The sequence below is a fragment of the Siphateles boraxobius genome, unplaced genomic scaffold (genome assembly GCF_051911475.1).
Source record: "Siphateles boraxobius isolate OS27281-9 unplaced genomic scaffold, OSU_SipBor_1 13, whole genome shotgun sequence".
NCBI lineage: Eukaryota > Metazoa > Chordata > Actinopteri > Cypriniformes > Leuciscidae > Siphateles > Siphateles boraxobius.
Genome location: NW_027508733.1, coordinates 26,320,669 through 26,345,823, shown reverse-complemented (window position 1 = coordinate 26,345,823; position 25,155 = coordinate 26,320,669). Strand labels below are relative to the sequence as shown.

At 46.6% G+C, this 25,155-nt stretch overlaps 1 protein-coding gene and 2 long non-coding RNA genes across 5 annotated transcripts in view; 1 reads left to right on the top strand and 2 right to left on the bottom strand.

Moving 5' to 3' along the window:
• Window positions 1-25,155, bottom strand: part of LOC143736164 (CD276 antigen homolog) — a 686,062-nt gene that overhangs the window by 244,521 nt on the left and 416,386 nt on the right. The gene's annotated exons all lie outside the window — the stretch shown is intronic.
• LOC143736191 (uncharacterized) lies at window positions 15,198-15,672 on the top strand. Its single transcript, XR_013203392.1, has 3 exons — window positions 15,198-15,296; window positions 15,408-15,519; window positions 15,605-15,672. It is a non-coding gene; the product is annotated as an uncharacterized LOC143736191 (long non-coding RNA).
• LOC143736187 (uncharacterized) lies at window positions 16,269-17,064 on the bottom strand. Its single transcript, XR_013203387.1, has 3 exons — window positions 17,014-17,064; window positions 16,731-16,919; window positions 16,269-16,628 (listed from the first exon to the last, which is right to left on the bottom strand). It is a non-coding gene; the product is annotated as an uncharacterized LOC143736187 (long non-coding RNA).

The following is a 25,155-nucleotide window of genomic DNA, read 5'->3' as shown; positions in this document are numbered from 1 at the left end:
TTTTCCATAGCCTGGAACACACGTTCCAGGTGGAGCAGATGGGAGGCGAAGTCTGGCGAGAATACTATGACGTCATCGAGGTAGACCAAGGTTGAATCAACTAACTGCCCTCCCAAGCATCGCTGCATTAGCCTCTGGAAAGTCGCAGGGGCATTGCACAGCCCAAACGGCATCCGCTCCCACTCAAAGAGCCCAAATGGAGTGGTAAAGGCAGTCTTCTCCCTATCCCTCTCGTCCACCTGCACCTGCAAGTACCCACTGGCCAGATCTAACGTGGAGTACCAGGCGGCCTGAGTCAGACTAGTGAGGGAATCCTCAATGCGTGGTAAGGGGAATGCGTCCTTCTTCGTCACGTCATTCAACTTCCGATAGTCAACACAAAATCTCCAGGCACCGGTCTTTTTCCGCACTAGCACAATTGGGGCCGCCCAAGGGCTACTACTCTCCCGTATGATTCCTCCATCCAGCATCCCCTTCAGCAGGGTGCGAACCTCTGAATAAAGCGTCGGGGGCACCGGCCGATACCGCTCTCTGCTTGGTGCCGCGTCGCCTGTAGGAATCTGATGTTTGACAATCCCCGTACAACCATAGTCTTCATCGTGGGTAGAGAACACATGTTGCCATTTCGCCAGAAAGTCTCGGAGTTGGAGTTGTTGTTCCTCTTCCAGGCCCTCTCCTTTTAAGGAATCTCCTGCCACATGATCCGGTATTCCACCTCTCTGGGGGTCATTCCTCGGCTCTACCGATCTAACAGCCACTTCCACTACCACAGAGCTCACTTGACGGAAGCAAACGTCTCTCTCTTCCCTCACCTGGTGGGAACGCACCGCGGTGACTCGGACCAGGCGTTGATGGCGGCGAAGGACGACAGGATACGGGTTAACGTTCCGTACCCGCACCGAGACCCGGCCCCGATGGACCACAGCCAGCCCTCGGGCCACTCCGATGGATTGGCAATCCCAATGTGGTTCGAGGAGGACCCAGTCGTCCACGCCATAAGACCTTGGAGGCAGCCGAGCCCATATCACTGCCTCGCTTCGTGCTGGCACTGTCAGGCCAAACCGGCAAATTACTCGCCCAATGCTTTCGCGATCCTCCTCGCGGTTAGCCGCCTGAATCCTACGGCAGTCAGCCAGAATACGCTCCCATTCCTGTCGCTCTGGGACCGAAGGGGCCTGGGCCGGCCGGTTTCGGAACAGCTCTTCCCAGCATTCCGAAATGACATTCATGCCAATCAATGCTCGATGTGAACCCAAGCAGCGGTCTCTAACGATAACAACTCCTTTTTGTCGTACGGGGACCCCTTGAACATGGAAGTCCACCATCACATAGCCGGTATAGGGAATGTCTAGCCCGTTTGCTCCTCTCAACACAAGTTGTGAGGACTCCGCCTCCTGAAGTCGTCGGTTTTTAAAGAGTTCCCTGGACAGGCTCTCGGAGAATAACGTGACTTGGGAACCGGTATCGACTAAACCTTCAATCTCCACCCCATTAACCTGAATCTTCACGGTTGGACAACGTCCAACCCAGTCGTCTCGGAGGATAGGCATAGAAAGGGGGTCATTTAAGGGGGTCCCGGCCACTTGACCCGCAGTGGCCGGCACAACTAAAAACCCTCTTGGGAACTGCGTCGGGAGCCACACTGACGGCTATAATGTCCTGATTCCCCACAGCTGTTACAAATGGGCCTGCCCTGACCATCCCACTGGAACCTCGGATTAGCCGGTCGTCCAGGGCGCCGTCCGGGCTCTCGGCTCCCCTCGGAATAGGATCGATCCCGGCCACTGAGCTGTCCCCGGCGCAGTTCTTCTAGAAGGGTCCTAGATAGTTCAGCCATCTGTCCTTTGACGTCCTCCAACAGTTCTGCACGCAACTTCTGTTTCCAATCTACGGTTGGAGTAGAGGCACCACCAACAGCCATACACACCGGTGGGTCAGTTGCCTCACCCTGATCCATCTCCAACGCCAAGGCCTCCTGTCGGAGATCTTCAAAAGTTAACGCTGGGTCTCGGCGGAGCTGGAGCTTTATACTCTGTCGGATAGGCCCGTCTCGGAGCCCCAAAACGAACTGATCTCGCAATAAGGAATCTCCATCACCCAGACCATGATCGGGTCGCCCTTTCAATCGAACAAACTGCTCACGTAGCTTCAACGCATAAGCCCGTAAGGCTTGCCTAGGACCTTGTCGAAAGTTGAAGAACTGAGCCCGAAGGGCGGCCACGGGGGTAGTATCCCCATACAGTTCCGCCAAAAAGTCAAAGATGGCCTTGGCGGTGGCTCGTGCAGTGCTGGGTGCAGCAAGAACTTCCCTCTTTGCTTCTCCCTCCAGGGAGCCCAGAACAAACTGTATCTTCTGTGCATCACTCAGCCCCTGGAGGCCAGCCAGGTATTCAGTTTGCGTCCTCCAGTCCTGGAGATGTAGTTCTGATCCCGGTCCTCCATAACGCTGGGCCCAAGGGGCTCCCATAAACACGGGCATGACCTGCGGTCTTGCAGCCACCATCTCTTCGTCGGCCATAGTGAACCTGTGGCCGCTTCAACTCGCGGTGGCAACAACCCTGCCGACTACGCCACTTTATGTCACCGGGTCGGGGGAGGAGTGGACGCCAGATGACCGGCCGTCCCAGCCCCCGACTCACGTACCACCGCGAGGAGCCAACACCACAGAGGACACAGAGGCAAAGTAATGTAGAAAAACACAGAATCTTTATTGAATAAATTAAGTAAAAACAACCTCAAGCCAACTGGAGGAAGGTGAGGTTTCAGCCGTATAACTGGTCCTTCTCAGGACTCTGGCAGGCAAGGAACAGGTAAGAATTATCAGCGGAACTGCTTCTCTCGGATTCACAGCAGAACTGTCTCTCTTCACAGGATTCGGGTGGACGGAGAGGAGTACGGAATCAGCACAGAGTTGGCTCTTTTCTCGGGGCACAGGCAGGCAGAGAACCGGTAAGAGTTATCAGCGAAACTGTTCCTCTCGGATTCACAGCAGAACTGTCTCTCTCTTCCCAGGATTCGGCTAGACGGAGAGTACGGAATCAGCCACAAGACTGGCTTGCTTCTCGGGGCTCAGACAGGTAGAGGACAGGTAAGAATTATCAGCAGAACTGTTTCTCTCAGATTCACAGCAGAACTGTCTCTCTTCACAGGATTCGGGTGGACGGAGAGGAATACGGAATCAGCCACAGGACTGGCTCTCCTCTCGGGGCTCAGACAGGTAGAGGACAGGTAAGAATTATCAGCAGAACTGTTTCTCTCGGATTCACAGCAGAACTGTCTCTCTTCACAGGATTCGGGTGGACGGAGAGGAATACGGAATCAGCCACAGGACTGGCTCTCCTCTCGGGGCTCAGACAGGTAGAGGACAGGTAAGAATTACCCGCAGAACTGTTTCTCTCGGATTCACAGCAGAACTGTCTTTCTCTTCACAGGGCTCAGACAGAGAGAAGATGAGGTTTCCACAGCAAAGCTAGTTCCATTCACAGGGCTCAGACAGAGGGAAGATGAGGATTCCACAGTGAAGCTGGTTCTACTCACAAGGCTCCGGCAGACAGAGAGAGAAGATGAGGATTCCACAGCAAAGCTAGCTCCATTCACAGGGCTCAGACAGAGAGAAGATGAGGATTCCACAGCAAAGCTAGCTCCATTCACAGGGCTCAGACAGAGAGAAGATGAGGATTCCACAGCAAAGCTAGTCCCATTCACAGGGCTCAGACAGAGAGAAGATGAGGACTCCACAGCAAAGCTAGTTCCATTCACAGGGCTCAGACAGAGAGAAGATGAGGTTTCCACAGCAAAGCTAGTTCCATTCACAGGGCTCGGACAGAGAGAAGATGAGGATTCCACAGTGAAGCTGGTTCTACTCACAAGGCTCCGGCAGACAGAGAGAGAAGATGAGGATTCCACAGCAAAGCTAGCTCCATTCACAGGGCTCAGACAGAGAGAAGATGAGGATTCCACAGCAAAGCTAGCTCCATTCACAGGGCTCAGACAGAGAGAAGATGAGGATTCCACAGCAAAGCTAGTTCCATTCACAGGGCTCAGACAGAGAGAAGATGAGGTTTCCACAGCAAAGCTAACACTTCAAAATGCCCCGTAACTATTAAAGAGGAGAAAAGGAGAATTTCACCACTAGATGACTTCTTCCAACGGTCTCCATCCAATGAGTCGCGGACGATGTCTCCACAGCCAGGACCGCTTCCCCAATGTCACTGCATTACACCTCCACTCGTGCTCAACTGCAACTCGCACAAATCTGCACACGTGTTTACATTAATGAACAACACTGCAAAGTCTCGTCACTCACAAACTAGGGCAGAGACAGGGGGTCTGGTCCACTGCACCTCTCTCAATCTCTTGGACTTTTTCCAATGGAGCGTGGGGCATTCAACTTCCTCCAAAAAGACAAAATTACACTTCATAGAGCCTCATCACATCCTCCAAACAGATTTCTCATATCACAGTCCTAACATCAACAACACTTATCTTCTCATCACATCCTCCACCAGATTTCTCATTTCTCACTCCAAACATCAACAGCACTTATCTCTTATCCGCCACAGTTCTCCTCTCCACATCTCCAGATTCACCCGAATATCTCCCGCCGCTATTCCTCTCTCCTTCCTCCTTCATTGAAGATGAAATGTCCTTTTATCCTTCCCAACTGACAACGCGTCCCAATCGCGATCGCAATCATCCTCTCCCGCACCTGTTTTGTATCAACTAATCATCCTCCGTCTCTGCTCGGAGTTTTCCGGAACTGGAGTCTTCCGGGTCCCACACCGGAAATCCCTCCCCTCGGAAACCCGGCTGTGATTAAAAGGTTCCGCCTGCCTTTGTCACCCCGGTGACACAAACTTCCACTCACAAACAGTGTTCTTGCCTGCCTTTGGACATTGGCGAATCAGGAGTCATATCGTGGGGTGGCAGATAGATTCAACATGTCAAAATCCACTCTTGCCAAGCATCTCCATGAGTTTTGTTTTAATGTGAACACATACATGGCCCACCACATTTCCTGGCCCAGAGGTCAAAGGCTGGAGATGTCAAAGTTAGGGTTTGACGCAGCAGGTTTCCCCAACACTGTATGTGCAGTGGATGGGTGTCACATTCCTATAATGAGACCCCACTGTGATAATCCCCTAGCATACATGAATAGGAAACAGTTTTATTCTGTAAATTTAACTGGGTTTTGTGACAGTCAGCGACGCTTCTGTCACATCAGTGTGGGTCACCCTGGGAGTTGGCATGATGCCAGAGCATTTCGCTTGACAGAAGTTTGTCGTCTTCTTGAAGAAGATCCTCATTCCCTTGTTCCACAGGGAATGCACATAATTGGGGATTCTGCCTACCCTTTGTTGCCTCAACTTATGAGGCCTTATAGAGACAATGGCCACTTGTTGTCACGGTTCACGGATTCATTGACTCGCCCTCGCTAGGTGTGTGCGTGTTGTGTGAATGGGCGCGGCTCATCAGCACGGCTCGTTATCTCCGCTGATGAGCTGATCAGCGCCAGCTGTTTTGAATGAGAATGTCCTATATATTGTTTGTCATGTTGTCTGGTCTCTGTCAGATGGTTGTTGAGGTTCACGGATTACTCACCGTCCTTTCTCCTTGCCCAGTGTCTGTTCTCCTGTATTTTGGACCCGTTTCCAGTCTGTTCCTGATCCGGTGTTTTCCGCCTCGTTCTGGGAAGCAGCAGCCGCTTCCAGAGACTGTTCCTGATCTGTGGTATCTGCCCCTTTTCTGAGAGGATTCTTCTGGTTCCTGCCTTGCCGTCTGCCCACGGAGTCCTGTGTTACCGAGCCTGTGTTCTGTCGCCTGTCTGTCATCCACTGCATTGTTTGCCACTACCCTGTGTTTAATAAACACCTGTATTCACTCGCGATTGTATCCACGACTGTTCTTCGCGCCGTGACAGAACCATCTGACCACCTACATGGATTCAGCGAGTGCAGCCGAGGTCGGGAAGACGGTCGCTGAGAACCACGCCCGCATGGATCGACAAGATGAACAGATCGGATCCTCGGGTCGGGCGATACAGGCTCTGGTAACACAGGTGTCGGAGCTCACCTCTCAGATACAACGTCTGAGAGGTTCCGCTGCGCCAGCTCCGCCCCCGCCTGTTCCCCCGGAGTCTCCGAATTTCAACCGACCAGAGCCGCGCATTCCCACTCCGGAGAGGTATTCTGGGGAACCAGACCTGTGCAGAGCGTTTTTAACAAAATGCTCTATTTTTTTCTCTCTCCAGCCTGTGACGTTTTCCTCTGAGGAGAGTAAGGTGGCACTCGTTATGACGCTGCTGTCTGGACGCGCGGCTCAGTGGGAAACAGCGGTGTGGCAGAATAGACACGCTTGCTGCTCCTCGTTCCAAGCACTCGAGCAAGAGATGAGGCGCGTGTTCGACCGCGCGGTTGCCGGACGGGAGGCGGCCCGCCATCTTGTCGATCTCCGTCAGAATAACAGCTCTGTTTCCGACTATTCCATCCAGTTTCGGACATTGGCCGCCGAGTGCAAATGGAACGAGGAGGCGCAGTGGGACCTTTTCCTGCATGGGCTGGCTGACCGTGTTCAGAAGGAAATTTACACACTGGAATTACCCAAGACTCTTGATGGACTGATTGAACTGGCAATCCGAGTCGATGCACGCCTACAACAGAGAGGGAATCGACAGTTCCAGACTCCGAGGGTGGAGGTCACGGAGTTTCCCGGTTTCAGAGTAACGAACACGGTCAGTTCCTCGAACGATCCGGAGCCCATGCAGGTAGGTCGAGCTCGACTCTCCCGGGAGGAGAGAGAACACCGCCGCTCGAGGGGTCTGTGTCTTTACTGCGGGGAGGCCGGCCACTTCGTTTCCACCTGTCCTTTAAAAGGCCAAGCCCGGCGGTAGGACGGAGGCTACTGTCGGGCGGACTTTCCTTGACCAGACCCTCGAACGCCACCCTCCTCCCGGTGAGACTCCAGTGGGCAGATCATTCCTTCAACGGCCAGGCGCTGGTGGATTCAGGAGCGGAGGGAAACCTGATGGACTCGTCGTTGGCCCACAAGCTTCACCTCCCCATCACTGCCTTGGACCACCCTATCACCATCCACGCACTAAATGGACAGGAACTCCCGGGCATCACTCACATTACTGGGCTCGTCACACTCATCACTTCGGGTAACCACACTGAGAGGATTTCACTCTATCTCACTCGGTCACCTCACGCTCCCCTTGTCCTGGGTCATCCGTGGCTGGTGAGACACGGACCCCGGATAGAGTGGGGACAGAACTCTGTGTCCAGTTGGAGTGAGAAATGTTATGCCTCATGTCTTTTGTCTGCTGTTCCGTCTGTTTCTCGTTCTGTGTTGCAGGAGGAGCCAGTGAACCTGTCTAACGTGCCACCGGAGTATCTAGACCTGAAGGAAGTGTTCAGTAAGTCCCGGGCTGCTTCTCTTCCTCCGCATCGTCCTTACGACTGTGCTATAGATTTACTGCCAGGTACGTCTCCGCCTAAGGGCAAGTTATATTCGCTTTCTGTTCCAGAAAGGGAGGCTATGGAGAAATATATTTCTGATTCTCTAGCAACTAAGTTCATTCGCCCCTCCTCTTCTCCAGCGGGGGCGGGATTCTTTTTTGTAGGGAAGAGGGATGGTTCTCTGCGACCTTGTATTGATTACCGGGGGTTGAACAACATCACGGTAAAGAATACTTATCCTTTGCCGTTGATGTCTTCAGCTTTCGAGAGGTTGCAGGGAGCATCAATTTTCACAAAACTGGATTTACGTAATGCATATCATTTGGTTCGCATCAGGAAGGGGGATGAGTGGAAGACCGCGTTCAACACCCCCAGGGGGCATTTTGAATATTTGGTTATGCCGTTTGGGCTTTCCAACTCCCCAGCGGTCTTCCAGGCACTCGTCAATGATGTGTTGAGAGACATGGTAGATCAGTTCATATATGTTTACCTGGATGACATATTGATTTTTTCTTCGTCCCTCCAGGAGCACGTTCAACACGTCAGACGAGTGCTTCAGAGGTTGCTAGAGAATGGGCTTTTTGTCAAGGCGGAGAAATGCGCGTTTCATGCACAGTCTGTTCCTTTTCTAGGGTACATCATCTCGTCTGAGGGAATACGAATGGATCCTGAGAAGGTTAAGGCTGTGGTGGAGTGGCCAAGTCCAGATTCCCGTAAGGCCCTGCAGAGGTTTCTGGGGTTCGCCAACTTCTACCAGCGTTTTATTCGCAACTTCAGCCAACTAGCCGCGCCTCTGACTGCCTTGACCTCCCCCAGAACGGTGTTCAGGTGGTCAGACACAGCTGAGGCTGTGTTTGCTAAACTTAAGGGCCGCTTCGTTTCAGCCCCCATCCTTATAGCCCCTGATTCATCACGTCAGTTCGTGGTGGAGGTCGATGCGTCAGAGGTGGGGGTAGGAGCAGTGCTGTCCCAGCGTTCTCCCACAGACGACAAGATGCATCCCTGCGCGTTTTTTTCCCGCCGCTTATCGCCTGCCGAACGTAACTACGACATCGGTAACAGAGAGTTGTTGGCAGTCAAGTTAGCGTTGGAAGAATGGCGTCACTGGCTAGAGGGGTCGGGGGTACCTTTTATCGTCTGGACCGATCACAAGAACTTGGAATATATCAGAACTGCCAAAAGATTGAACTCCAGGCAGGCTCGGTGGGCACTTTTTTTCGGTCGTTTTGATTTTGTTCTCTCGTATCGCCCGGGTTCCAAGAACATCAAACCCGACTCTTTATCTCGTATTTTTGACCGTTCCGAACGCCCGTCTACTCCCGAGTGCATTTTACCCGAGACCCTATTTGTCTCCACACTCACATGGGAGGTCGAGTCGAAGGTCAAGTCGGCCTTAGAAGGGGTAACGCCTCCGCCCGGTTGCCCACCGAATCGCTTGTTTGTGCCGGAGGGATTACGGTCCGACGTTATCCAGTGGGGGCATTGTTCCAACGTGGCTTGTCATCCAGGAGTTAATCGTACTAGTTATTTAGTCAAGCAACGATTCTGGTGGCCACTTATGGCTCGTGACATCCACAGTTTTGTTTTGGCTTGCTCGATTTGTGCCATTGGTAAGACTTCCAATCGACCTCCAGATGGGTTACTTCAACCGCTGCCTGTCCCTTCGAGACCCTGGTCCCACATAGCGCTAGATTTTATTACCGCCCTCCCACCCTCCCAAGGTAACACGGTCGTTTTAACCGTGGTGGACCGGTTCTCTAAGGCGGCTCATTTCATCCCCTTGCCCAAATTACCTTCAGCCAAGGAGACGGCGTTGACAGTCGTAGACCACGTCTTCCGTTTATATGGCCTCCCGGTGGACGTGGTCTCCGACAGGGGACCCCAGTTTGTGTCCAAATTTTGGCGAGAATTTTGTAGATTGCTGGGAGCGACTGTCAGTCTGTCCTCAGGGTTTCATCCCCAGAGCAATGGCCAAACCGAGAGAGCCAACCAAGATTTGGAAAGGGCGTTACGATGTTTGGTCTCCAAGAATCCTTCTTCCTGGAGTCAGCAACTCTCTATGGTGGAGTACGCGCACAATACGTTACCGGTGTCGTCAACGGGCCTATCTCCGTTTGAGTGTAGTGTAGGTTACCAGCCACCAATTTTTCCCAGTCTGGAATCCGAAGTCGCGGTTCCCTCCGCCCACGCCTTTATCCAGAGGTGTCAACGCACGTGGATCAGAGCCCGTGAGACTCTGCTCCAGGTGGGTGCACGCACCAAGGCTAAGGCCGATCGCCACCGGTCTAAACCTCCCGTATACGTCGTTGGTCAAAGAGTGTGGCTTTCAACCAGGAACATTCCGCTCCGCTCCGTTTCTAATAAACTTGCTCCCAAATTTATTGGCCCATTTACTGTCACCAAGATCATTAGTCCGGTGGCAGTCCGCCTCAACCTTCCTCCAGCGTACAGAAGGATTCATCCCGTTTTCCATGTATCTAAAATTAAACCTGTGTTTCATTCACACATTAATCCGCCTGCCCCGGTCCCCCCCCCCCGCCGCGACTCGTAGATGGGGAACCAACGTATTCGGTTAATCGTATACTGGATTCGAGACGGAGGGGACGTGGATTCCAGTATTTGGTGGACTGGGAGGGTTACGGTCCGGAGGAGAGAAGTTGGGTTCCTGCCAGGGACATCCTGGACCACTCCCTTATCGATGATTACAATCGACAGGTAAGGGTGTCTGGGAATGCCAGGCGGCATTCCTAGGAGGGGGGGTACTGTCACGGTTCATGGATTCATTGACTCGCCCTCGCTAGGTGTGTGCGTGTTGTGTGAATGGGCGCGGCTCATCAGCACGGCTCGTTATCTCCGCTGATGAGCTGATCAGCGCCAGCTGTTTTGAATGAGAATGTCCTATATATTGTTTGTCATGTTGTCTGGTCTCTGTCAGATGGTTGTTGAGGTTCACGGATTACTCACCGTCCTTTCTCCTTGCCCAGTGTCTGTTCTCCTGTATTTTGGACCCGTTTCCAGTCTGTTCCTGATCCGGTGTTTTCCGCCTCGTTCTGGGAAGCAGCAGCCGCTTCCAGAGACTGTTCCTGATCTGTGGTATCTGCCCCTTTTCTGAGAGGATTCTTCTGGTTCCTGCCTTGCCGTCTGCCCACGGAGTCCTGTGTTACCGAGCCTGTGTTCTGTCGCCTGTCTGTCATCCACTGCATTGTTTGCCACTACCTTGTGTTTAATAAACACCTGTATTCACTCGCGATTGTATCCACGACTGTTCTTCGCGCCGTGACACTTGTCTGCTAGGCAAAGATACTTTAACAGAAAGCTCAATGCAGCTCGTGTGGTCATTGAGCATGCATTTGGCATTCTAAAATCTAAGTTTAGGAGGCTCCATTACCTGCAAATGAGAAGCATTTCTAATATCAGTTCAGCAGTCTCAGCATGCTGCATTTTGCATAATCTTTGTTTAGAGCCCAGTGATCAAGTTGTTGTGGTAGATGGTGTTGATGATGAACCACACCACCAGCAACCCCACAACACTAATGCATGTCATCATAGAGACCAGATTTGTGGCCAGATCTAACTGATGTATACTAAACATACAAAAAAAAAAAAAAAGATTTGAATGTACAGAAATAGTCAACAAATGATAAAAAAAAAAACAGATTTTGTGTTGAAATTAGGAAATATATTTTATTGAACATGATTAGTTTGTCATTGGAAATTGTGTTCTTTGGGAACAAAAACAAAAAAAACATTTTGGGGAAAGCTGCAAATCAAGAAAAAAAAAAAAACCTTTACATTATTGAGGTTCATGGGTTCTGTAATAGATGCATAATTTGCTCTTGTCTTTTTCCCATTTTCTTTAGCTCCTCAACAATTGTTCCCAAGCTGGTCAACATCTTTTTTTCAAAGGACCTTCTGCGCCTCTCCTTAAGTCGCCGCCATCTCTCCAGATCTGGCCTTACCAGGGACTCAAGCACAGCAGTCCTTCTCTCGGCATGCTCTTCATACGCCTCCAGAAACTGTAAGGGTTGTGATCGTCTTTGCCTGTTTGTGATGTTTGTATTTGGTATGGTAGAGGTTCCTGGCTGTTCATCTATACTAGCACTTGCTGGCTGGTCTTGGGAAGATGATGTGGGCCTACTTTTGGAGGAGGTCTCTTCCAAACCCAGAGGTGTGGAGTGGATGGTGCCAGGTGGTGCAGTACCGATTCCCGATGACCCAAATAACTCATCCATTAGCTGGTGGGGGTGAATTTCAAATGTAAAATGAAAAATAACCAATGTTTCTTGTAAGACATGACAATGTTATTTCAGAAACAAAGTAAAGCAGTCTTCAACTTACTGTATAGTACTCCCAGGTGATCTTCCCCTCCCCAGTTGCACGGCGCCTGTCTTTTACCCTTTTATATGTGGTTAACATGTTTGCTAGTTTTTTTCTAATTTTCTCACTTGATAAGTTGTAGCCCTTTTGTGAGAAGGAGTTTTGCATTTTTTTATAGAAGGCCATTTTGTTCCTAAAATAAAGTTGCTGATGAGTTTTTGTAAGGTCCAGTAGAAATAGTGTCATTTGATGTGTTATTTCTGTAAAATGGAGGGGATAAGGAGATAAATAGATTAACACTACAAAACAAAGAAAAATGTAAATTAACCACAGTATTGACATTAATCTTCCTTATATTATTTGATGCAATACCTTGAGATTCATGCCTGTCTGACTGGAAGGAGGGGGATGAAGGTTGAATGGATTCTGAAGGGTTTCCACACATTGCACCAGGTTGCAGAGTGGCAGGCGGTGGGTACTTGACAGTGGAGGTAAGTTGTACAGGGGGCCTAGTGGGGCACTGGCTGGATGATGGTGGTACAGGGGGCCTAGTGGGGCACTGGCTGGATGATGGTTTCACAAAACTGAGGTTTAGGGGTACCGGTGACCTAGTGAGACATGAAATAGGAGGTTGGAGGAGCTTTGCAGCAGAAGCTGGGCCACTGAGGAGAGCTGTTTGGAGAGAAGATTTGGTCAGTGTCACCCAAGAAATAATTCCAGTATATTCTTGTTCATTAAGTAAATGTATACCTTTTGTTTCAACAGCTGATACTTGCTCCATGACAGAAGAAAGGAACATTTGATCTGGGGGAATAAATGATAAATAAAACACTTGCACAAATCATTGGTGACTTGTAATTATTTCAGTTATGCTGTTTACTTACCATTTTGCATCCTCTCTGCAATGTCCTTGGAAACTGTTAGCATGACAACATTACCTTTGCTGTCTAACACATTAATGGTTATGTTGTCCATTTTGTTGTGTGTTACACAGGGTAATCCAGGTTATTTATATATCCTAAGGAACCATGGGACCATAGCCAACACCTGTTGCATTCATTATTACTAATAGTTAGCAACAAATGCAATTACCATTTTAAGTCAACCTTCAGTTTTGGCTCAACATTAATTAGCAGTGATTTCCATTGTTTTCGTGATTTAGTGATTTTAAGTAACTTTATGTATTAACCATGGTATTAACACACTTTTGAGATGTGTGTATAAGTGGTGTTTTGGACAAGATAACATATTGGATATATACTTTAGCAGTTTGACATGGGTGTTTCTGCTAATGCAAAATGATAAAAGTTACCTTTAAAAAAATATATAGGCTATATTCCCTGCTGGGTATGTTTTTTTTTTTAGCAACATGATTTACATTACCCTCCACCTGAGCTCTTTTTAACATTTGAGACAAAACACCATTCATTTTCATATGCAAAAAAAAGCACATTTCTGTTGGATTTATTTTGTGATTTAGACCAACTCTTTGAAAGTGAACAGAATGTTGTCCTGTTGTTAAGTTGAAGATACAGCAAGTTGTTAGCAGTTTGTTAACCACATGCAGGTGAAGTATAAACACAGCAAAATAAACTAGAGAATATGAAGAAACCATATGAACAAATGGAGGAACATGATGTAGCCTATTATGCATCATTTGTATATGAGCATACATTTATAACCACATTAGATTGTATGTTTTTAAGATTAACATTTGAGTTATTAAAAAAAGCTCATTTGAATAGGTTATGCAGCTGAATAGGCTACTGTAAAAGGTTTGTATGAAAAATAATGCCAAATAAACATACACAAACCCTATAGGCTTTTAACAATAAAGTAAATACAGTAAAACAATATTTAATAAATATGATTTATAAGATGAAGACGACATTAAAACGTAATGAACTGTTTTAAAAGTCCATATATGAGAATTTCTGGAACTGAATTCCTCGCAATAAACTTGAAACGCACGTCATCGGTGTTGTCAGTGAATCCGGCCAATCGTGGATCAGTTGTGTCGTCATCAGAACCTGTGCAGCCGCTCTTGAGAATCTGCGCTGGCTGAATCCTGCGGCTGCTCTCGCATCGCTCTCGCGGTACTTTGATAGCACACGTCACAGTCATGTGGAGTCAGCGCTGCATCAAGTCGGACAGAATTTCTAACCGGCATGCACTGCTTCAAGTCTGCCGCCGATCGGTCTGCGCAGAGCTGCATGAAGTCGAACAAGCCTAATGTGTCCGAGTACGGTCCGCCTTGCTCTGATGTCATGCTGACGTGTGTCAAAATACTCTCGCGAGCAAGGCGCACTTGTCGGATACTGCAGTCGCGCGCAGTTGCTCTCAACCGCGCTGATCAAAAGCATGATGGGAAACGACTTGCTGACGACACAGCTTAATGTTGATTGGTTTAAACAACTGTGATGTATTGTTCTCTTTTAAAATGTTTGATTTTAAAACTCAGATATCATGTTTTATGTGTATATGTTATGTGTGAATATTCCCAAACTCTCGGACAGTGCGATCTCTATGGGTTATACAATGTAATTTTATTATATATATATATATATATATATATATATATATATAAACACATAGCCTATGTCTGTATTAAAAAAAAATTGATAAACACTTGTTTGGAATGGAATTAAATAATAAGTACTTTGGGTGTCTTGTTCATTATATATTTTTTGATATAAAAGCAACAGAACTTAAATTACATCCAGTTTATTAGCAACACTGTGCACGAGCGTGAATCCCGTCAATCACGCCATATCCATCATTGATGTCGCAGGTGTCAGATCCACTGTGAGAAGCGAGAACTGTCCGGCTTGCCTTCGCTTTTTTCACTCCTCCTCTCACTGCAGCCACCTACTCTCGACTACATTTCAGGCGAGGCAAGGAGCATCTCAAACAAGCCTAATAACTGATTGGGTCATCTGACCAATCACCGCAGATTAGCGTCACGCAAAGGAGGGGTTTGGAAAAAGGAGTCATGGAACGAATCATTTGGGAGTCAGTGAGCAAATCCGGTAAAAATAAATTCATATTATAAGACAACAAAAGTGTTTTTTTGTCATTGCATGCATGTAAAACTGTTGTTGGGGACTCCCAAAACAATATTAGGAACATTTTAAATGCCATAATAGGTGCCCTTTAACAATGGCACAAACTATTTTATTATACACAAACTATACACTATTGGAGATGCGGAAAACTTGAGAAAAAAATGCTGTCTGTCATGCCATTCGCAAAGTTTATCTGGCACTCAAGCAGTTTTTAGGGGGTTTTGTGGTATTGCCAAGCCACTTAAGACCCCAGCTTGCCATTGCAAGTGCCTTACAATTGTTAATGAAGATCATGCAACCTTGACTATCCCAAAAAGTAGGACTTACAGTATTTTCCTCAGGCTTCCCTAACGTGATTAGTGTCATAGACTGCACACACGTCCCCATCAAAGCCCCACCAGGCCCCAATGAAGGGGCTTTTGTGAACCGACAGGGATTCCACAGTGTAAATATGCAGGTAAGTTGGGCTACTATTACAATTCTGAATATTCCAGATTATAAATATATCAAATAATAAAAAAATAATGTAATTAAAAAGTATGCAGTTGACTGACTAAAAAAATCTTAGATGGTGTGTGACTCCATGTCCTACATCACAAATGTGGAAGCAAAATGGCCTGGATCTGTGCATGACTCCAGAATTTTCAGAGAGACACATTTATGCACATTATTTGAAAGTGGTAAGGAAAAAATAATAATATCAAGCTCACTGTATTACATACATTTATTCTGAGCATAACCAAACTGAATTTTTCAATTATACAGGTGCTTACGACGGGATCCTGCTCAACGACAGGCTGTACATGCAGGCAGTATTTCATGACACCATTCCCTGACCCAAACCCCGGACCACAAACCTGTTTCAATGCAGCTCTAGTCAGGACAAGGGCACACATTGAAATGACCTTTTGGGCAACTAAAGGGACGATTTCAGTGTCTGAAAGTTTCAGTGAGGGTTGCACCTTACAGGGCCTGTGACATTATTGTTGCTATACCATACTCCACAACATTGCCACCATCAGAAAGGAGAGGAACCGTGTGGTGGAGGTGCAGCCTGATGATGGCATTCAGCTAGTGCACTTGGACCAACCTAGTGGCAGAGCTGCATGGGACAGAATTGTGGAACACCATTTTTTTTTAAAAACAATTTTCATTAAATTAACAATAAAGACAAGACAATATGCTTAGATCCTTGCGTTTTATTTCAATTATTCTTTGTCAAGAAAAGCCAGTGATGGTCATCTTTTGCCTGCAATAAGAGATATTGTTATGAAAAATCAGCAATAGTACTCAGTGTGAAATAGTGTGTTAGCACTTACTCTGAAGTTCCTTTTTAAGCAACTCAATATCTAGTGCCAGTTTTTTCTTCTTTAAGGTGTCAATTTCTATTTCTCCCCTTAATTTGTTTTTTTCAGGTCAAAATATTCAAAAATATTAATTTCTCTGCTGTTGAAGGACTCAGCCTACTTCTTTTTTTTACAGATAATTTCTCCAGCCTTTGAAAAAATTCTCTCACAAGGGACACTTGTTGCTGGCATACAAAGATATTTTTTAGCTAGGACATACAAATGAGGAAAGATTACTGCTCTCTCTTTCCAGTAAGTTAGAGGATCATGAGTTCTGGGCAAAAACGCATCGCTGAGGTATTTTTTCACTTCCACTGTGGCATCAGCTGTAGGATTGTGTATCATCTGGGTCTCACGGATACGATTGTCAAAATGTTCCCATAAACTGTCTTGTGTTTCAACTGGTGTTGATGATGATGGGCCTGATGTTGACATTTGTGGTTCTGAAGAAAACGGCAATTAGTAACAAATCATAAACTGACAACACATATGAAGTATAAATTTCATGAATCACATTACATAAGATAACATAGACTGAAACTCACCAGGAGTTGTGTTTGAACGCATCAGTGAAGCACACTCCAGTGTGATGTGCTTTTCAGCATCCAGGGCTTTGGCAGGATTTCCAAAAGCCACATTTTTAAACCTTGGGTCCAGCAGTGTAGCCAGTGCCAAGGCTCTAAAAGTCTCGTACCCTCCACATCTGGAGTGCAGACCTTCTTGTAGATGTGAGCCTATGAGCCAACACAAGAGAAAACCATATTAATTAAAATAATGACAACAATATGAGAGTTATGGCCAATTACACGTATGGTCATAGTGTCCTACCTAATTGTACAGTTGATTCCTGCGTTGCATTTCCTTTTTTCTGTGCAAGCTTGTGCTGCAACATCCTGTACAATGGTATGAGCTTTGAAGCAGACACTCTCTGTTCCTCTGACATCTCTGTTGTTGCTAGTTTGAATGGTTGAAGAAGTGTCAATGACTGTTGAATAATGTCATACTCAAGACTTGTCAGGGGAGCAGTATCACTGTTTAAATTGGCAAGTGCAGCACCCACTAGCTCACGTTGCTCATACAAGCGTTGTAGCATGTCGAATGTGCTGTTCCATCTCGTTTCAACCTCCTGTATCATTTTCAGACTTGGTCTGCCCATCAAGCTCTGTATCTCCACAAGCTTGTCCTTTGCTTTGCAGCTGGATCTGAACAACCCCACTATCTTTCTGGCTTTCTGGCGAATTTCATTGATGACTGGGGTTTGATCCAGGGCCTTTTTCACTATCAAATTCAAATTATGAACAAAACATGGGACATGGCGAAGGTTGAGTAGCTGGGCACTTAGGATCATGTTGGATGCATTGTCAGTCACCATGCAGTGAACTTTGGAGGTTATTCCCCACTCAGCTATTAGCAAGGCTTTAGCCTCCATGAGATGCTGGGCTGTGTGGGTTTGGTAAAACCTCCTTACACCCAGTAAAACAGTTGCCATTGTTGCCTCTGGTGTTATGTAATGGCATGTTACACCAAGATATCCATCCATATTAATGGAAGACCACATGTCAGCCGTAAGGCTAACAAATTCCGCCTTTTGTAGGTCCTCCATTGTTTTCTCCTTGGTTGTGTTGTACCTTTCGCTGACCATTGTTTTAAGCACCTTCCGGGATGGGAGGACATAGCTTGGATCAAGCTTGTTCACAAAGGCCCTGAAACCCTCATCCTCCACGATGGTGAAGGGCTGCAGATCCTTCACCACCATGTTCAGAAGAGCCTCATCCAATTCCCTCTGTCTGCCTTTTAAAAGAGAAGATAAAACATACTTTCAGACAAATATATTGGAAAAATAGTAGCCTACCGTGAAAGTAGTCTACTGGTTCATTTGGAAACCTTCCTAAACAAAGTTATGTTATGAATATTTATGCTCAGTGTGCAGAGAAAGATAAAGTGCATTATAGAAATACAACAATTACAAAAAAACAAAATGATGTCTTGGCTGTAGATTGGGTACTCATATGTAGACATATAAAATGTATATTCACAAAGTATAATATTATATTGACAACATTTGTTTTTAAAGTGATTGGCAGTTGTGATTGGGATGTTAGGCATGTCTTAGTCCATGGCCTTTCTAAACAATGGCCCAACACTTTAGTTATTATATTTCACTTATAATTAGCCTATATTTCAAACAATGCATACCTTGCTTAGATGGCCCAGCAGTGTCAGTAGCAGGCCTTGGTACAGGGGGAACACTACCATCCTCTGCACCCTGCAGAATGGCAGGATGAATGGTCCTCAAATGGCGCATCATGGATGATGTATTGTTGCAGTAGGCTAGCTGCCGATCACAATACACACATCTCACTTTATTTGGGGTTTCCAAATGGAAATGCTCCCACACCACAGATGTACGGCATCTCTTCTGTCGAGCCTCCATTTCTATCTATCTATCTATCTATCTATCTATCTATCTATCTATCTATCTATCTATCTATCTATCTATCTATTTTATATGTAGCCTATCTATCTAATAATCTATATGTATCTGTAATATATGTATCTATCTATTAATCTATATATATATATATATATATATATATATATATATTTCTATCAATGCATCTATTAATGTGTCACTATATGTACTCTGTGTGTCTCTAAGTCAATGTGTAAATGTAAATTAAATCCTAAATATAACTAAACAAATCGCACTATAAATGTCACTATATCACCAAAAATCCGCTATCTCAAAACCAAACTCCTCTCACAAAAACCCACGATATGAAAATGCGTTGACAAAACTTTTATACTGTGTGATTGTGTGATTTGTTCCCGAACCGACCAATCAATGAAACCCTGATTCGGAGGAGCACTCCACCTGATGAAACACTTAGACGCTTCATTTAGCCGTTGTCACGAGACGTGGGTGTTTTGAATCACGCTTCGGATCAGTGTTTCGAATCATCTTTGCTTCGGGATCTCGCAAAGCTTCGGAACGTCTGTTTCGCGCCAGCCATCCTTATGTTTGACCTTGCCTGTTTTGGATTACCCCTTAATAAAAACTGCATTTGGATTCTCCACCTTCGTGTCTCGGAGCAGTTTCGTGACAGAAGACTTCGCCTCATATGGATCCAGCAGTTGTCAGCAACCAGGCCCTGAGGAAGTTCCTTTCTTCGGTGTTCCAAGATGGCCAGCCTATTGAGAGGTATGCAAGGGACTTTTTGTCTCGCTGTCATCTGGGAACGTTAAATGACACCCAGCTCATGGACCTGATTTTGAGTGGGCTGGATGATGACGTTGCTCAATTGATGCCGGAGGACTATACCGGCTGGACCCTAGAAGGGTATGTCGACCTAGCCCTCTCCTTGAGCGGTACGGCATTTACTGTGGGCTTGGCTGATGAAACACCCTGCAAGCTCACAGTACCCCCAGAGCCCTCAACGCTGACCGCGTCCAGTTCAGGGTCTTCACAGCTTCATGTCCAGTCTGCCCAGCCAGAGTCAGTTTACGTCTCGCCTGCCTGGCCTGGGAATCATCACGTCTTGCTGGGTTCAGTCCTGCCGAGCCAGACCCAGAGCTTCACGTCCAGCCAGAGCTTCACATCAGCCACGTCCAGCCAGAGCTTCACGTCAGCCACGTCCAGCCAGAGCTTCACGTCAGCCACGTCCAGCCAGAGCTTCACGTCAGCCACGTCCAGCCAGAGCTTCACGTCAGCCACGTCCAGCCAGAGCTTCACGTCAGCCACGTCCAGCCAGAGCTTCACGTCAGCCACGTCCAGCCAGAGCTTCACGTCAGCCACGTCCAGCCAGAGACCGTCCAGCCAGAGACCGTCCAGCCAGAGACCGTCCAGCCAGAGACAGTCCAGCCAGAGACCGTCCAGCCAGAGACCGTCCAGCCAGAGACCGTCCAGCCAGAGACCGTCCAGCCAGAGACCGTCCAGCCAGTGTCTACGGACAAGATGGCCGCCTCCGAGCCAGTGTCTACGGACAAGATGGCCGCCTCCGAGCCAGTGTCTACGGACAAGATGGCCGCCTCCGAGCCAGTGTCTACGGACAAGATGGCCGAACCAGAGACTGTTCACGTCACTTCCTCCGAGCCAGTGTCTACGGACAAGATGGCCGCCTCCGAGCCAGTGTCTACGGACATGATGGCCGCCTCCGAGCCAGTGTCTACGGACAAGATGGCCGCCTCCGAGCCAGTGTCTACGGACAAGATGGCCACCTCCGAGCCAGTGTCTACGGACAAGATGGCCGATCCAGAGTCTGTTCACGTCACTTCCTCCGAGCCAGTGTCTACGGACAAGATGGCCGAACCAGAGACTGTTCACGTCACTTCTGCCGAGCCAGAGACTGTTCAAGTCACGTCAGCCGATCCAGAGACTGTTCAAGTCACGTCAGCCGATCCAGAGACTGTTCAAGTCACGTCTGCCGATCCAGAGACTGTTCAAGTCACGTCTGCCGATCCAGAGACTGTTCAAGTCACGTCTGCCGATCCAGAGACTGTTCAAGTCACGTCTGCCGATCCAGAGACTGTTCAAGTCACGTCTGCTGATCCAGAGACTGTTCAAGTCACGCCTGAACCTGAACGCTCAGCGGAGTCGGTATCTGCTCCTGAACCAATGTTTGTTTCTGTGTTTGTGTCTGTCCTTGTGGCCGTTACTGTTCTGGTGTCTGTTCCTGAGCCAGAGCCAGTGTCTGTTCCTGAGCTGGTGTCTGTTCCTGAACCCATTTTTGTTTCTGTGTTTGTGTCTGTCCTTGTGTTTGTTCCTGAGCCGGGTTCTGTTCCTGTGCCGTGGCCGCCCGAGGGCTCTTCACCGCCCTGGCCGCCCGATTGGTCGTCTGCTTTGCCCTGGCCGCCCGATGGGGCGTCTGCTTTGCCCTGGCCACCTGAACTGCCTGCTCCTCCTTGGTTGCCTGCACAGCCTGCTCCGCCCTGGTCGCCGACACATCCTGCTCCACCCTGGCCTTCCGTCCTGACGCAGTCTCCAGGTCCTCTTCCGCTCCACGGGCCTGGCCCTCCATCCCACCCCCGGGTCCGCCTCCGCTCCACCTCCCTCCTGGACAATTTGAGGAGCGTCTGGAATCCGCTCCTTAAAGGGGGGGGCTATGTAACGGTCACCAGCTGGAGTGCCCTGGAGAGCCACCAGAGGGCACTCCAGATAAGACTATTATCACTCACAAACTACATTTCCCATAACTCACTGCCCGGACTTACCATCACTGATCACATTCACCTGTACCTCATTCACTGATTGCATTCACCTGTGTCTCATCCTGTTAGTCTGTCTATTTATACCAGGTTCATTCATTCACTCACCGTGAAGTCTTGTTTTAGTGTCACACTGCAATTCTGAGCATTCTCCCCGTTTTCTTGTCTCTTGGTCTTTTTGGATTTCTTGCTTGTTTTTGATTACCCCTTAATAAAAACTGCATTTGGATTCTCCACCTTCGTGTCTCGGAGCAGTTTCGTGACAGTAATAAGTGATAGAACCATAACATGGTGAGCACTTAGACATTTAACTTGTCTGCTACTTTTTGCAAGCCCTCTCTCCTGGCTTTTGCACACTTCGAGGTGTTCCCTGGCATTTTAATTAAGCTTTTAAATCCAGCATAACCTTCAAGCAATAACTCTTGCTCTGCTGCGGAGAAAAACTGAGCGCGCTCTTTGGCCACGGTGAGCAGCCAGTAGCAGCGTTGCTGATCAATGTTTCTACTATCGATACATATCCCCTTTTAAACCAGCGCATGAATTATCTCAGATAACTCAATCCAGCTATACTACACAATAACTGGCAGGAGTGTTCGAAGAACCTAATTAGCCAGATCATGATTACGCCGATGATATCATCTTGGATGTCTCATTTGATCTCGGATGTTTTAAGCAACGTACAAAGAACGGACCCCTGGACTTGAGTCAGTCAAATCTGGACATCTTTCCGGGGCTTCGCCTCCACTTTCACCTTCATCAGTAGCTCTATAAATCCTGTACTTTACACTTTTGCTGGAAAGGCGTACATTGAAACATGAGGGCCTGGCCTTTATGACACGGCTGTTTGAGAGCTCAGGGATCGAGTCCACACGAAAGAGTCAGAGCAAAAGAGAACGAGAGAAGAAAGAAGAGGTTGACTATCACGATGAAATCTGATGGAATGCACTAGCGCTAATGCTAGCTTGTACATTAAAGTAGAGAAATGGAATGGGGCCACAGCAGGAAAGTTCTGTCTTATTTGGGCTGTTTAAGGATCTTTGTATTTGCAGTGTGCTTTATGCATTTGTATAAGTTAGAGTGAGTGATTATGTGCCCTTGAGAAGTGCACTTTACTAAATCTACAGTGTACTTGTGCTATATGTCGTTAAAATACATGTAATCAGGTTTAATATTTTGTTATATAATGACAACACCTAACCCCCGCTGCTCCCGACGAGCTGGATGGTGCCTTGAATGGCTGACACCGCCGTCGGTGTATGAATGAGTGAGTGAATGGGTGAATGTGAGGCAAATATGTAAAGCGCTTTGGTGGCCATTGGGTCTGTGAAAGCTTCTTTTTTGGAAGTTTTTTTTGTTCAAGCAAGTCAAGCAAGTAGTTTTAAAACAGGTGGTACCATGGTGGCTGTTACTGGCTATTTAAATCTAGTGAGTTTGATGTCTCAGAAATACAATTACGCTGGTAGTAACGATTCTGTCTGTCTGACCAATCAGTGATCTGCAGTGTTTTCACGTCACATTTTAGTATCGGTACGGTACGCTTGGAACCTCAACAGAGGTGGTACCATTTAAAGTGAGCCGAAGCGAGCCGTACCGTACCGTACCATGCAGTGGAAAAGCGCCACAAGTGAGCCGTACAGAGCCGAGCCGTACCGTACAATGCAGTGGAAAAGCACCACAAGTGACCCGTACCGAGCCGTACCGTACCGTACCGTACCATGCAGTCGAAAAGCGCCACAAGTGAGCTGTACCGAGCCGTACTGTACCTTACCATGCAGTGGAAAAGCGCCACAAGTGCGCCGAAACCGAGCCGAGCCGTACCGTACCATGCAGTAGAAAAGTGCCAATAGTGTTGATCCAGGGACACTGCCAAAACAAAAGAAAAAAAAATCTACAAGGCATTCCAATTGGGGCAGAATGCATCGTACATTTGTTCCTACTGAAACTTCATGTGGGATTTTACAATTTGTGAATAATAAAAAAGTCTGACTGTCGTGCAGATGAAGACATCTACTCATTGTGTGGAGTGTGTATCTATAACAACTTGTATAGCAGATCTCAACTTTGAGCACCATCTTTCATCTTTATATTCAAAGAGAAAAAGTGATGTATGTAATGTAATGATGATATGCAGTACTAATTCGAACATAATCATAAAATAACAATAAAGAAAACAAAATAGATGTAATACTACTGTAGCAAACACAACATGAAGAAAGAACACTTTTCCTTGGTCTGGTATCGTCAGTGTTAAACATGGTTGTGTTTATGTTTTCCGCCTGCGATCTCATGAGTTTTCTCAAATTGTTGAAAAAAGGAATGGAGTGGGTCAATCAGATTTTCTCAAGGATAAACGATATAGAGCAAGAGCATTCTAGATCTGCCACTGTCAGAACTAGATACCTTAACTAGGATGGCAAAGAAGAGGTTATCTGGGATCAAAACAGCAAGAATTTGAGTATGGCGAAAAGGCTAGCAAGTTGCTTTCACAGCAATTGAGACAGAAAAATTGAAGTTAGTTGTAGGCCTATAGCAGAAATGTAGACGTCACATGGAATAATCACATATCAGTTAAGCATTTTTTTTTCACTAACTATACACATCAGAGCCATGTGACAGTGAGAACACAGCACACTTTTTTTTTGTTGTTACCAATTTAGAAATACAACATAATAAACATAATAAAGTCAGTCTTGAACAATCCATATCAACAGTGAAGATCAAACAAGCTGTTTGTTACATATTCCCTGTTTTTGTTCCTGGACTTTTATATTGAAGTGTTTCCTGTTTCTTGTGCCATGCTTTGTAGTCTGTTTGTTGTCTATGTATTCATCTGTTCCCCTTGATTATTCTACCCAGGTGTGTCTCGTTGCCTTGTTAACTTGTTAGTTTGTCAGTTGTGTATGGTTGCGGTTCTGCCTATGGTTTTTGTCCCTATTTTCAGTGTTCCTCATTGTTTGTTTACTTTGCCGCTTCATTAAAATCCCTGCACATAGATCATCTCTTGTGCCTGTTTCCTCCCGCTTCTGCAACATTACACTGTTAAACAAATGAAAAGTTGAAGAGTGCTTGGCCATAATGAATTTATAACTGAATTTTACAAATAAAATACACAAACTATCCCCAATTTTGAAGTTTTCACAAAAATAATTGAGCAAAAATTGTCACAGGCTATTATCACAGTTGTACATAACTGTATATGTACAATATACTGTATTATTATAAAGTATAATAATTCATGTTTAATACATTAATGATGCTTAACATTTTTTCCGTTTTTTAATTCTAGTTTAAATAAACCCTTTGACAACCAAAGCAAAGGAGACCAAATACAATCACAAGCAACAAGCTACACCAGGCCTTCACTGCTGTGAAGTATCACGTGTTTGTCCAAATATTGTTTCATTCAGAATTCATCAAACGTATCTGATCGTCATGGTGGCCCAATATAAGTATTATTTAAATATTTTGCACATAAATATGTCTGAAATTAAGATTAAATAATACTTTTTCAAAAAACAGAAAATATTGTTGCTCGTCAGCCTATGTATGCCACGCGTTCTACGTATGACATCAGACGTGATGTCATCAGTAATTATGTGAACTAATCAGACATGTGCAGATATTCGTTAATCTTTCCCAAATTTGCTTCAGTAAATTCAAAACTCTTGATCTTCTATTGAATTTTCACCATTAATAATATCGAACTTACTTCGGATGTCAGTCCTTGTAGACAAGACATGACAGAAAGCTAGACAAAAGTTAGGC